The sequence below is a fragment of the Phyllostomus discolor genome, chromosome 4 (genome assembly GCF_004126475.2).
Source record: "Phyllostomus discolor isolate MPI-MPIP mPhyDis1 chromosome 4, mPhyDis1.pri.v3, whole genome shotgun sequence".
Classification (NCBI taxonomy): Eukaryota; Metazoa; Chordata; class Mammalia; order Chiroptera; family Phyllostomidae; genus Phyllostomus; species Phyllostomus discolor.
The window spans coordinates 172,926,003-172,940,372 of NC_040906.2; the positions used below are offsets into that span (position 1 = coordinate 172,926,003).

At 37.0% G+C, this 14,370-nt stretch overlaps 1 pseudogene; it reads left to right on the forward strand.

Annotated features, from left to right (window-relative positions):
* The first annotated feature begins 12,082 nt into the window (after nucleotides 1-12,082).
* On the forward strand, nucleotides 12,083-13,470 carry LOC114495338 (annotated as a pseudogene).
* Nucleotides 13,471-14,370: the final 900 nt, after the last annotated feature.

A 14,370-nucleotide genomic window follows, 5' to 3' on the forward strand; every position in this document is an offset into this window, starting at 1 on the left:
GCTGTAGAGCCAATAATTTTGAAGCAGATAAAAGTTCAAGAAAACTGCTCTGGCTGGTGTAGCTCAGTGTTTTGAGGGAGGGCCTGTGAACCAAAGGGTCACTGGTTAGATTCCAGTGACTGGGTTGCTGGTCAAGTCCCCAGTTGTGGGCATGTGAGGAGCAACCACATATTGATGTTTCTCTCCCTCTATTTCTCCTTCCCTTCCCCTGTCTCTAATAAATAAATAAATAAATAAATAAAATCCTTTTTGAAAAGTTCAAGAAAACTATGTACTGTTTCTCAATATTTTTTATACTATTATATTTATTCTAGGATATCAGATAAAATGGGGTGGAAGATAAAATGCAAACTGTCTTTTTTCTTACTAAGTATGTGTAGTAAATATTATTTTTAATGAAGTGTGGCTGCAGCATTTAATTTTAACTTCATGGTTCTGTCTTTGTGTTTACCTAACAATAACAAAAGGCATCCATCTTGGGAAATGCAGAAGATCAAAGGGTCTCTCCTCCATTTCTCTTCAAAAACAGTAAAGGGAAAACAGCAAAAGAACCATAGTGGACATTTTCCACTTTTGAACTCTGTTACTGTTAGTGTATTTTTACATTTCACTTTGCAATTGGTTTAAAATCTCTATAATTTGCTTTAGTAAACAAGAGATGATGAAAGCATTTTCTTGTGATTATGAAGTAAACAAAAAGTTAGCTCCAGTTAAGAAAAAAAATCCAAAGATACAAGAAAACAGAACACTGATGAGTACAATTTCAGTGAATGGCAGCATGCTCTCAAAAGCAAGGTGTCTGGTGACTTGCTAGTTTGAGTGCCAGGAACATCTGATAATTTTAAGTTAAGCTACTAGAGGAAGAGGAAAACTGTTTCCCAAACTTCTTGAAGATGTTAATAGTTGTCCTTTGATAAAAGGATTGTTTATCTAAATAAATCAGAAACACCTGTTTAATTTAAGTATTCAGATTATTTATCACTCATCCCTAGGGCTCTCACATCTCAAACTTTATTCGGCCTAGAGGGATATAGCCATATGAAGGTATCTTTCATGAAGTACTTGTTCTAAGTGTTTTGTTCCTTTAAAAATGGGGATTGACTCTTTTTTTATTGATTGAAGGAGTTCTTTATGAATTCTGCTTGACGTAAGAATTGAAAATACTTTTTACCACTCTATGTCTAGACTTCTGAACCCCCTCTCCATTTTTATTCCCACTTTTAAAAACACTAGTAAGCAGGCCCTGATCAGGTGGCTCAGTTGGTCAGATCATCTTTCCTCTGCGCCAAGCTGTGGTTCAGTCTCTGGTCAGGGCACATACAAGAAGCAACCAATGAGCGCATAAATAAGTGGACTGATAAATTGATCTTTCTCTCTCTCAAATTAATAAATAAACTTTTTTTTTAAAAAAATCAGTAAATGAATTTTGATATCTTATCAGGTAAATGACAAACATAACATAAAATTAACCAGCCCTGAATTAAAATTCTAACTCTGCCACCTAGAGGTTGAATGAGCCTAGCCAAATAACTTTACCTCTCAGTTCCCTTATCTATAAATTGGGCTAATAACACTGACCTAAGATGGCTATGAGGGTTAAATAATACCAAGCATGGAAAGGACTTGACTTAGCACCTGGAACCAGTAGTTGCTTAATAGCCATTGTTAATAAAAGAAGAGTATGTAGGGTTAGGCTCTACACTGGTATTTTTAGCATGTGGGTCAGTCAGAAGCACTATTCATCAGTTATATTTTGTAGCCTACTCTTAAAGCACTGAGTCCCAAAATGAGGTGAGACATTGATTTAGAGTCCACTAAGCAGCCCAGGGGCCAGAGGCTGACATGTGGATCCTGAGTAGTGAGAGAGACTTTCTCCAGGATCTCCAGAGTTCACATTAGAGGCCGAATACAGTAATTTCTATAGTTATTTTGAAGACTTTAGAAAGTTATTTTTGATTTAAAAAACATTTTCCATGAAAAAAGACTATGTTGATTCACAGGCTGCCTTTTTATTTTTTTTTTAAGTCAGAGAGGCAGGACTTGGGACCACGTAGAAAAATATTGTTCAACATCCCCACCTACTGGTAACTCTAAATAATATTATTCAATTAGTGAAAGAAGAGAAAATGCCTAGTTTTAAAGTTATAATATAATACTAATGATGGTCATGATGAATGTGTACTGAGCACTTGCTAGGTGTGCGAGTTCTTTTCAAGAGCTTTACGTTGTGGTAAATCACCGAATAGCAACCTGTGCTTTGAATACAGTGAGTGTAGTATAAAGAAAAGTAATTTTAAACATTACCACTGGGCTAGAGAACAAATCATTGACTCAATCCAAAGCAAGACCTTGAGTCCACGTCATCTGGTGTCTAGAAGGTGGTGACAGCCTCCCACAGGGCCTCTGCCTCCGGTTTTCCCCAAGCCAATCCGTTCTGCACTGTGACATGGATTTTGTCGTGGTGATTAAAAACAAAGAAAGGAAATAAGTTTCTGAATAAACTTTAGAAAAATATTTTAAAAATTAAAGCAGGGACAATAATCTTAAAACTAAGACTTTCAGTTGATAGGGTAGAGTTTGTAAGAGAAAAGAGTGGAAAGAGGAACCTCAGAAGGCAACATAGTATCAAATATTCACCCTATAAAGTTGATTTGAAAAAAATACTTGACATCAAATCAGATTCCCCACCAGATTACATAAAGATCTCCCAGGGTGGGGGAAGCAGGAGACTGGGAAAGGGTGTGATCTAGACAACCAGATCTAAGTAGGAGTAGGAGTAGTAGAAGTAGGAGAAATATAAGTGATACGCGGTCAGGGAATGGAATTGGGAGCTTGTCATAAATCTTTGACATTCTCCCATGAGAGATGAGAGTCTCTAGCCCCACTCCTCCAGTTTTGGCTGGCTCTGTAACTACTTTGGCCTATACAATTTCACAGAAGTGACACTATGCTAATTCCAAGCTCATGTTTTAGGAAACGGGCAGCTTTTGTTCCCTGATGCCTGGAACACTGGGAGGTCTGAAGTTTCATGTAAGACTCCAACTACCCAGAGACCTACACCGTGGAGAGGCCTTGTTGACATTCTTAGCTTAAACTCTTCCAAGATGTTAGAGATGTGACTGGAGCCATCAGGTACTCCCTGGAGAGCTGTCCCGCCAGTAAAACACCAGATGACCTCAGTGGATGCCCCACAGAACAGAAGAATTGCACAGCTGAGTCTTGCCTGAATTTTTAACTCCTGGAATCAAGAAATATAATAAAATAGTGGTTGTTTTAGAACCTTCCATGTTGGGGGAGTTGATAGCCAGCAATAGATAGCCAGAACATTTCCCTGTAGCCCTTTGTCAACACAGCAGGCTGAAGATAAGTTGAAGTGTGTACCAGATCATGTCATACCCCTCCTCTGCCCAAAGCCTGTAAACTTTGTAACACCAGAATGTTCTCACAGTGACCTTCAAGGCCTTTCCTAATCTCGACTTTATGACTTCTCTAACTTCATTCCCCACTGCTGTTCCCCTTCCCTCATTTCCTGCCACACTGGCTCTCCTGGAAAAAACTTAGCATGTATGTTCCTGCTAATGACTCTAGCAACTTCCTCTGCCTGGAATACTCTTTTTCCACGTAGCTACTTGGCTAACTCCCTCAACTCCCCAAAGTATTTGTTCAAACATCACCTTCTCAATAGACTTCCCAGTGAGGTCTACGCTGATGACCTCATTTAACACTGTCAATGATCCCACTCCGGGCACTCCTAGCCTCTCAGCTCTCTTGATCTCACTCACCCTATAGTATTTTGACTTTTGGAGCGGGCATATTTATGCTCTTTTAAACTGTTATATAATTTATTTATTTATAATTTCATTAAATTGTTTATCATCTTGACTAGAATATAAGTTCCTCAAGGCAAGATATCTTTTTGTTTTGCTCACTGATGGATCCCAAATGTCTAGCACATACTAAGTACTCAGGAAATACTTGTTGACTCTTTAAATGAATATATTTACCTTGAATTAGTAAGATTTTGGTATCTACTGCTGAGCAGATATGGGGGTCTGAGTAGTAAGTTTATTTAATTTTAGAAAGAAAAATACATTAAACTTTAGCTTACTTGAATTCTCTGAATATGAAGCCTTCTTCCCTACTATATTCATTTTAGTCAGAAGTTTCTGGGTAAGGGTTTGAATTTTTAGAACAAGTTCCTAAATAGAATATAATCACTATCATCATCTTCATCATTCATCATTATCATTGCCATCTTTGTGACTGCCTGCAAATCCCAACTGAAAGCAATTTTATCAATGCAATTTTTTGTGAGACAGTAGGCAAAGCATTGTCTTTACTATTTTTATTCATTTTTTATTCTAAATAAAATGGGCTCTTTCTTTTTTGAGCCCAATCAAGTATCCCTGTTTTCCTAGGTTGCTGAGTGCTTTTACATGAATGGGTGCTCAACTCCTTCAAATAACTTTTCTTTTTCTATTAAGATGTTTGTGTGTCCTTTTCCTGTTAATATAGTGAATTATATTGACTGATTTTAGAGTGTCAAAGTATCCTTGCATTCCTGGGATAAAACCCCTATATCATAATGTATTATCATTTAAATACATTGTTGAATTCAGTTTTATTGAGAAGTCTTGTATTATGCTTATGAGTGATAGTTTGTAATTTCTTTCTTTGCAATGTCTTTGTCAGCTTTTGGTAGCAAGGCTTTGCTGACCTTGTAAAATGAATTGGAAAGTACTGTATTCTACCCTCTATTTTTCTGAAAATTTGGGTGCTATTATTTCTTTTTGAAATATTTGCTAGGAATCACTAATGAAACTGTTCATACCTGAAGTTTTCTTTACAGAAAAGTTTTTGATTGTGATTTCAATGAAAAGAAAATAACAGGAATATTCTGATTTTTTATTTTTTGTTGAATTAGTGTTGATGAGTTGTGTTTTGGAAGATATTTGTTCATTTCACCCAGGTTTTCTTTATTTGCTGGCCATAATTTGTTCATAAATATTGCCTTATTATCCTGCAATATCTAGGATTTATAGTGATATCTCCTGTTTTGCACTTGATATTTTTTGTGTGTTTTATCTTACTCTTTTTTTTGTAGTTGTTTTTATTCTTGTTTGGGGTTTATAAATTTCACTAATCTTTTCAAAAGATTAGCTTCTGAATATTGTAAATGTTTGTTATTACTGAAATGATTTTTTTCACATCTTTATTATGATATTTTGTTCTACTTGGTTTTAATTGCTTTTCTTTTGCTAAATTCTTAAGATGGAAATTTAGATCACTAATTCTGAAAACTTTTTTCTTTATTAGTGTAGTCATTTAAAGCTACAAATTTCCCTTCAAGTACTGCATTAGGTGATTCTTACAAATTTTTATCAGAAGCAAATTCTGATTGTTTTTATTATCATTTACTTTGATCCATGTATATTATTTAATTTTCAAATATGTGGAGATTTTGTAGATATATTGCTTTTATTAATTTCTAATTTAATTCCATTTAGATAAATGTTCTTTAGGATTTCAATTCTTTCAAGTATACTGAGATTTATTAATAGCTTGGTACATTTGGTAAATGTTCCATATGCACTTGAAAAGAATGTGGATATAGTTGGGTATAATACTTTGGAGGTATTAATTAAATCAAGTTCTCTGATAGTTTTGTTGAGATCTTAACTGATTTTTTATGTACCAGTTCTACCAATTATTAAAGGATGAATGTTAAAATTATTAGCTATGATTGTGGACCTACCTTCTGTTTCTCCCTTCAGTTCTCTCAGCTTTTGCTTCATGACCTTTGATATTAGATGCATACATAGTAAGGTATTAAAGAATGGATCTTTTTATCAGTATTAAATATCTCTCTTTATCTCTGATAATATTCCTTGCCTCAAATCTACTTTGTTTTATGCCAATATAAATACTACATTTTGTATAGAACTTTAACAAGAGTTGTTGACCATCTCAGAAAGTCATATATCAATGGCAACACCTTTCAAAACCAAAAAATCCTCACACCAATATTATTTTGCATGTCTAACTTCATTCATGGTGAGTCTATGTTTATATGCAAACATCAGTTGTCTTAACAAGGTGTTTTAGTATGGTATTTAGTGTTAAAATATTTAGTTATGCTTAAGCATGTATCCATTAAAATGCATATTATTTAGTATTACTTATCTTTCTTTAGTTTACTCTTTACATTAGAGCCAGTGCATTACATTGATTAAATATATGTGAGTAGTTGTTTGCAAATTTAGATTTGGTGTAGTAAAGGGAATATTATAAAATATTTCTTTTTTTTTTAATCATTGTTCAAGTACAGTTTTCTCCCCCCTACTCCCATTCCAGACCACCCACCCAACCCTCCCCCTTCCCCCCCATTACCTCCCACCCCTAGTTTTTGTCCATGTGTCCTCCAAATTTGTTCCTGTAAACCTTACCCATTCCCCCCTGAAATTCCCTCTTCTCTCCCCTCTAAAATATTTCTTATAAGAGGGAACATGGGGATGTGGGCTGATAGGACTGAGGATTAGACTGACCTGGCTCCTGCACTGGTGGGCGGTCTAACAGGCGTGGCACCCTGGTTAAGACTATGAACATTCAAATCAGGTAGGGCAGGGTTTAATCCTGGCTCCTCGTTCTTTAACCATGAGACCTTAGGAACGTCATTTACAATTTTTGAGTCTCTTTCTTCATGTTTAAAAAAAGTCACGTTCACACCTACCTCATAGAATCAGTGAGGATAAAATGACAAAACATTTAAAATATTCAATATAGTTCCAATTACATAATGAGTGTGGGGTATGACATGTTGTTATTAAAACCAAATAAATCCATTAATTCCTATAATACATCTTGAGCTAAGTGTTATATACTATTAATGATATAACTATTGATAAATGCTTTACATTTATTCTTTCATTCCTGAGGAACTTGCATCTCACTCTAACTCATAGGATTCCATGTGCTGATAATGATATTCCACCATTTGTTTTTTCCAATCATGCAGAATCTTACTCCTTTCATCTTGATTATTTCCTCTGGGTCTTGAACTTGCTTTCAGATATATCAAACATTTAGTTTTTTATTTCTGTTTTTTTTTTAACTCCCATCCTTACATTCTCATCAACATCTCTTATTTCCCTGCCGGGAGTTCCCCCATGACTGCACATGGGGAGGGTGAGCTTCCATCTCTTCGGCTGCCATCAACCTGTTGTGCAGCCATCATTTTGCTGGGTGAGTCCAGGCTTCCTCAGCAAGCCTGGATGTGCCTTCTCACTGCAAGAATTACAGTGCATCCCTGACTGGGAGGGAGCTTCATTTCCTGTAGGATTTTACAAGGCTACCTGTACAAAGAGCACTTCATGCCTATTGAATGAAGCAGTGAAGACATCATATCCTTCAATTTCTTGGTATAACAAATGTTAATAAAACATCGGAAGGTCATAAATTTGAAAAAAATCACTGTACAATATTAACTGTTGAGCTAAACTCAGAATTTCATTATTGATGACATTCATTCTTATTTATAGAGATTTTCATGAGTACCTACTTTTCCAGCTTAAAAATTTGGATTCAGTCTCATCCAAGTGGATTATGAGATAATTGGAAGTCTAATATACCAATTGTTGGCTCTCTGGATTTACTTTTTTTTTTTCCTGTGGGCTTGTGATTATTAACACACCGGAACAAGGTCAGGACAGAACTCATCCTTACCATGACCCTGACTTTACTAAAGTCTTTCGTTTTATCTTAATCATTTCCTGTCTCAACTATTGCAATTTCCTTTTTCTAAGTGGTCTTTCTCAATCCTCTTATTTCTAACACTAAGTGAATGCAGGAGGCAGCTGGCAATCCATATATTATTTAATGGAAACTTGTCATAGGAGAATTTTCCATTAGTTTCATTTTCCTTATATGGTCTACCAGCAGGTCATATAATGACCTTGATAATTGGCTTACTATCTCCGGAGAGACCAATTAACATTTATGTCTCTCATGTCTTCTTTCAAAATTAACTCATAGTTAGAAACAGATAATCAACTACCTTTTTGATGTGATTTAAGTTATGAATTAGCAGTTATAATAGCTATGCTGTAAGGATGAAGTAGCTATTTATTCAGTTCATAAAATTGGAAATTAGTTCACATTTACTGTAAGTTTGTGAATAAGCTTAATATGCACTTTGGTTTTACATCTGATTTTATGTTGTCCTGCTTGCCAAAGTTTCTGAGCTCAGTTTCTGGAGATGTGAGCAAACAAAAATTATAAATCAATCAACCCAAAATGTGTAATCATATGTAATCACATTATTTGCTTTCCATGTTAGTGTAAATGTTACTATAGTTTACTTTTAGTACTATGTGTTATTTAAGTTTAAGTTGATATATTATTTCCAAAGTGATATATTCTGACTTCTTTTGATACACCCAATTAATGTTGAAAAATATATTGCTAAGATTTACCATAGTTTTATATATATGGAAACTCACATTTTTAGTACCACAGAATTTAGAAAATAATGATTAAAAGCATTTTTATTTGAAATAATCATTTGCTGTTTTTAATTATTTTTTGGTTTTATAAAAGTTAATATCAAAGCCACTTTTTGACTTCTGTATCCCTCATTGATTCCTCCTTTCCACTTGTATTTATTTTTTAACTTGAAATGCATGATGTATTTTTTTAAGGTGCAACGTGATCAACATATGATTTTGGTCTAAGGATAAAACTGGGTTCTATCACTTTTCTATATTTTTTGCATTTTCTTACTTTATGTTTATATTACATTTTAAAATTTTCTGCAGTGTAATAAAAGTTCTCTTGAAATTTCACTTCACATCATTATAAATGGCTAACTGAAAACACAAGATATGTAAATTGCACATGTTTTCTACAGCAGCAATTATTAAATTATTTATTTCATTTAAATGTAAATAACATATAGTAATTAAAAAATATTCTACATATAATGACATATTCACTTAATTAGTATTCACTGACTCTGGAAATGGAAATGGAAAAACTATCCCATACCCTTCTTTGCAGGAGCTGGAGAATGACCTAGCAACATACTGGTAATAACCTTCTTGTTCTTCACAGTGGAGAAGACAAACCCAGTGTCCAGGCATTGCTAAGAGCCAGTAGTGCTGAACATGTCAGAGTGATGAATATTCCTTGGAACATATTCCCAACAGGGTCTCCTTAGGGGATGGCATGGATACCCAGTCTCCTTTGGGGTCTTCAGAGTCTCTGGTCTGTTTACTTTTCTGGTGAGCAGACTCATGTATCTATGCAGTGTGCTGGATATAGTATTTTTATTCATGACCTACATGTGCCATGGTACAAAAAACCAAACCAGGAAAGCACTGCTGAGACTACTGAGAAACTGTGTTCACATTCTTGCTCTTCAACCTGCCCTCCATAGCAACCCCCTCCTGTCTTTAACTCTCTCCTCCCACACTGCCTTTCTGACTGAACCAAGGCTAAATTATAATCCACCTGAAAGCATACTTTATTACATCTCTAAGGCTTTAGACTATGTCTGGGACATGTCTCCGCTCATGTATTCTACAAGCTTTCTTTGTCTTGATGTGATAATTCATGACATATTATTGACAACATTCATTTTAACTGATTCCCTGGATCTGAGGTTGGTCTCTACACTTTTCACATGTATTTCAGGTAATTCTGTTACAGGTGGTACAACTTCAAGAAGTGCCGTTTAATCTTTGCATTAGATATAACCAACTACCTCTTCTCTTGACTTAATGTTTACTTACTTATTACACTCTTCTATAGTTATTGATCCTCAACTGGCACCCAAAAGCAGTATGTTGTGGAAAGAGTAGCATTTACTTAGCTCTTCCAATTGATAAGTTGTTCAGTAGAGATGACACATTGAGCTCAAAGCTATCAAACGGAGCGAGAGATGAGGAATAAATGCATTGTACACATGGTTCTGGACCCATAGCCTGGAGTTAGGAGGCATAGTTACCCATTATACTCAGTGACAAGTTAAAAAACTAGTGATTTAAGCAAAACTAATCTTGTCGAGCTTGGGAAAATTATATGAGTTCTACAAAGAGTTATTCATTTCATTATTATATTTAAAAAACAATGTATTCATCAAAATTTGTAGTGATTGTTAGTCAAATTATTATATACAGCAAAGTGATTACAATTAGCATACTCACCAGTCAAGTGTATAAAATACAAAAAATTGGAATGTTGAGAAAAAAGATGCACTTTTCAATATTCAAGGAGGAGGAATTCTAAGTAAAGGAACGATTTAGGGTCACAACTGTACAATGATACACAGTGCTACGCTGAGAATAAAGAGTGGTCTGGAGCAGCTATTGATTACAGAAAAATAAGGACGAATTTATGATAAATCGTGCATGATGCCTCCAATTTTACATAATTTAATTTATTCTATATTGTTTATGATAGTAGATAAAACATGACTAAAATTTATACCTACAATATGTCTGCTAATTTCAATTATTGCCTCATTATGATAGGAATATTAGGACTGAAAAGCATTCTGTTTTTGCCCACTTCTTCCAAACGATCACTGATAGGAAAATGAAGCAGTTTTTTGTCTTCGTCTTGCAGACTACACATTATACCTTGAAGTTAAATGCTATAAAGTAGCATATTTTGTTACATAATTTGTTTTCTGAAATAACAGGCACCTCAGTCCAAGGCCGATACAAAATAGGTTGTATATATAATATTGTAAGTAAAAAGCTCAAAAATGAAGAAGAGAGTAGCCCTTAAACAAGCTTAATTTATCTGGAGGAGTAAGGGTTCAGACTTGGAACATCTTATTCTGTTAATGCCCCTAGTGTATGTCTCTGTGTGGACACTTCATTTCAAAGAGTCAACTGCAGCACTCTCTGGGCTTGGGGCTGGAAAGAGATATGCCTTGGAAAATAATGCCACCTATAGGGAGAAACTCTCAGGAGCTGCTTTAGAGTGGACTGGGGCACCCACGTTTCTCCTCCAAGTGGGATGCATGTGTATATCTTTGTATGTGTAAACCCACTCATGTGAAGTCCTTAAAAAGTCAAGTAGAAAATAAGAACATATAGCCTACATATAAATGAACTTATAAGGTAAAAACTATTTTTCATTTGGTGTTTTTATGTATATTATTGTACTTGATCTTTATATGAACCCTTTGACGTAAGTTAAATTCAAAATCTCCCTCATCTTTGAGTTCTATTCTCCTTCATCTAAAAACACACACAAAAAAACCCCGTTCAAAAAAAAAAAATACTGCTACATAGTCGCTCTTCAAAAAACTGCTTTTCTCACTTGCTACTGCTACTTCGATGTCTCCAAAAGATCAACCAAGCTTTTGTGAGATGTAAGACTATCACCATCCCATTACTGTGTCAGTTAGTTTTTGCTGATCTTTCAAGGAACGTTAGTACCTGCCATTCACCCCATTTCCAACGGCACACTTCTCTTCCTGGCCCTGATCACGGTCCAGGTGAAATGTGGCAACAGCTTGCTAGAAAATCCTTTTCCTGGATTTTCTCCGTATGAATTTACCTTTTACATTGGTTTGTAATTATGAAAAATGGGTTTTCTGCTCACATGGAGACTAGAGCCATCAACTCAGTCTCCTAAATTCTACCAACTGGATTTTCTTCCTCTCTCTCTCTCTTCCTCATCAACTGTCTCAATCTTCTCAGCCATTTTCTGCCATTTCCCTTTCTTTCTCTCTCCTCTTTGTTCTCTGTTTCCCATTGCTTCTCTGTCATCCTACATGCAATAAGGAGAAAAAAAAGGAAAGAAAAAAATTAACATGGCACAACCAAAATTGAAGGATGAAAAAATTAGACTAGAAGACTAAAAGAAGGAATGGAATGGAGACATAATTCCCTGAAATTTACAAGACAATAGCCAAACTAATAGGTCATATTTTAAGAATAAGCCTGTGAGGTGTGTCTAAACTTTGTAAATTACCTTCAAAAGAGAGTCTTGCCTCTTTTCTTGGGACAGTAGAGGCCATGTAGCATCGCTGTTTTTCTGAGGAGAGAACAGGTGGTAGAGGGGTTTAAAAATGCAAAGCAATAAAACTTAACTTGGAGAAGCAAAACCAAGTTCCAAGGAAGCATCATCAACAGCAGCAGCAGCAGCAGCAGCAGCAGCAGCAGCAAGAGTGTCAGCAGTCACGCCACCCCCAATACCTGCAAAAGGGCAGCAAGCCAGAATGAAGGCTTCACTATTCACCTGAAGAATTTTTAGAAACCACAAGAGAAGACCTTCACCCAATGTAGTGGGCTCTTTGTGGGCAATCTTCCTCCTGATTTCACCGAGGAGGAAATGAGGAAACTATTTGAGAAATATGGGAAGGCAGGCAAAGTCTTCATTCATAGGGATAAGGGCTTTGGCTTTATTTGCTTGGAAACAAGAACCCTAGCAGATATTGCTAAAGTGGAACTGGACAAAATGCCACTCCATGGAAAGCAGCTGCATGTGCTCTTTGCCTGCCATAGTACATGCCTTACACTTTGAAACTTTCCTCAGTATGTGTCCAATGAACTGCTGGAGGAAACCTTTTCTGTGTTCCACCAGGTTGAGAGGGCTGATCATTGTGGGTGATAGAGGAAGGCCCTTAGGAAAAGGCATTGTTGAATTCTCAGGGAAGCCAGCTGCTCGGAAAGCTCTGGACAGATGCAGTGAAGGCTCCTTCCTGCTAATTACATTTCCTTGGCCTGTGACTGTGGAGCCCATGGACTGTTAGATGATGAAGAGGGACTTGCAGAGAAGCTGGTTATAAAGAACCAGCCATTTCACAAGGAGTGAGAGCAGCCACCTAGATCTTCATGGACTAGCTCCCTTGAGTATGAGTACACTGGAAGACACTCATTGAGATGGAGAAACAGCAGCAGGACCAAGTGGACTGCAACATCAAGGAAGCTCACGAGAAACTGGAGTTGGAGATGGAGGCTGTTCACCCTGAGGCGTCACCTGATGAGGCGTCAAGAAGAATTCTGGAGGATGGAAGAGCTGCACAACCAAGAAGTGCAAAAACGAAAGCAGCTGGAGCTCAAGCAGGAAGAGGAGCACAGGCGCCATGAGAAAGAGATGCAGCGATAGTAGGAAGAAATGATGTGGCAACAGCAGGAGGGATTCAAGGGAACCTTCCCTGAGGCATGAGAGCAGGAGGCACAGATAGGCCAGATGGCTATGGGAGGTGCTTGGGCATAAATAACAGAGGCACCATGGCCCCTGCTCCTGTGCCTGCTGGTACCCCAGCTCCTCCTGGACCTGCCACTCTGATGCCAGATGCAACCTTGGGATTGATCCCCCCAACTACCAAACGCTTTGGCCAAGCTGCTACAATGGAAGGAATAGGGGCAATTGGTGGAACCCCCTCCTGCATTCAGTCGTGCAGCTCCTGGAGCTGAATTTGATCCAAACAAACCTTGCCAATACTAATAAAATTGCATTGTCTAGTTTCCCAAAAACCCTTAAGAGAAGGATCATTTTTGGACTAGTTGGAATTCTACATTGGAAAAGTGTTAGGGATTCCTTCCAATAGTTAGGTCTTCCCTGACTTACTAGGGAGTATGCTGGAGGCAGAGGGCTGGGGAGGGGTGATATTTAACAAATGAATTCTGTGTGGTACATCATAATCATATCTGTATGGTGCATTCCTGAAGTCTCATGTGATTACTGAGGGCCCGGGAGGGAGGGAACAATGGAAAGTGGATCCAGTTAGAGCCCCCATTAATCTTGATCATTCCATTCTTTGTTTACCCTGTTGTATTTGCTTCCTCATTCTTAAACTCCCCAACCTGAGACACTGCCACATACACCACAAAACCCACCGACGCCCTCCAATGACCTTATCCCCAGTGCTCCATTCACTCCCAGCTGGGAATTCAGACAAATGTCCGCAGAAGTCACAGAGAACATACACACAGTTCTGTTATATCCCATATATTATCCCTTCACGTCCTAGGGAAGACATTTCCTCTTAGGGATCATTTTAGTATATCTTTTAAGAAAACTTGTGTTAACTTGCCTCCATCTTTTTCTTGAGTCATTTTGTGAATGGCCATTTTGTGTCTGATTTTGCTGTTTACAACATTTTTCAAAAATATTGTATTTATTTATTTTTTTAGAGAGGGGAAGGGAGGGAGAAAGGGAGGGAGAGAAGCATCAATGTGTGGTTGCTTCTCATGCACCTCTGACTGGGGACCTGGCCCACAACCCAGGCATGTGCCCTGACTGGAAATCAAACTGGCAACACTTAGATTTGCAGGCTGGCACTCAACTACTGAGCCACACCAGCCAGGGCAGTTCAGAGCTTTCCTTGGTAGGCCTAGTACAGTCTTGGGA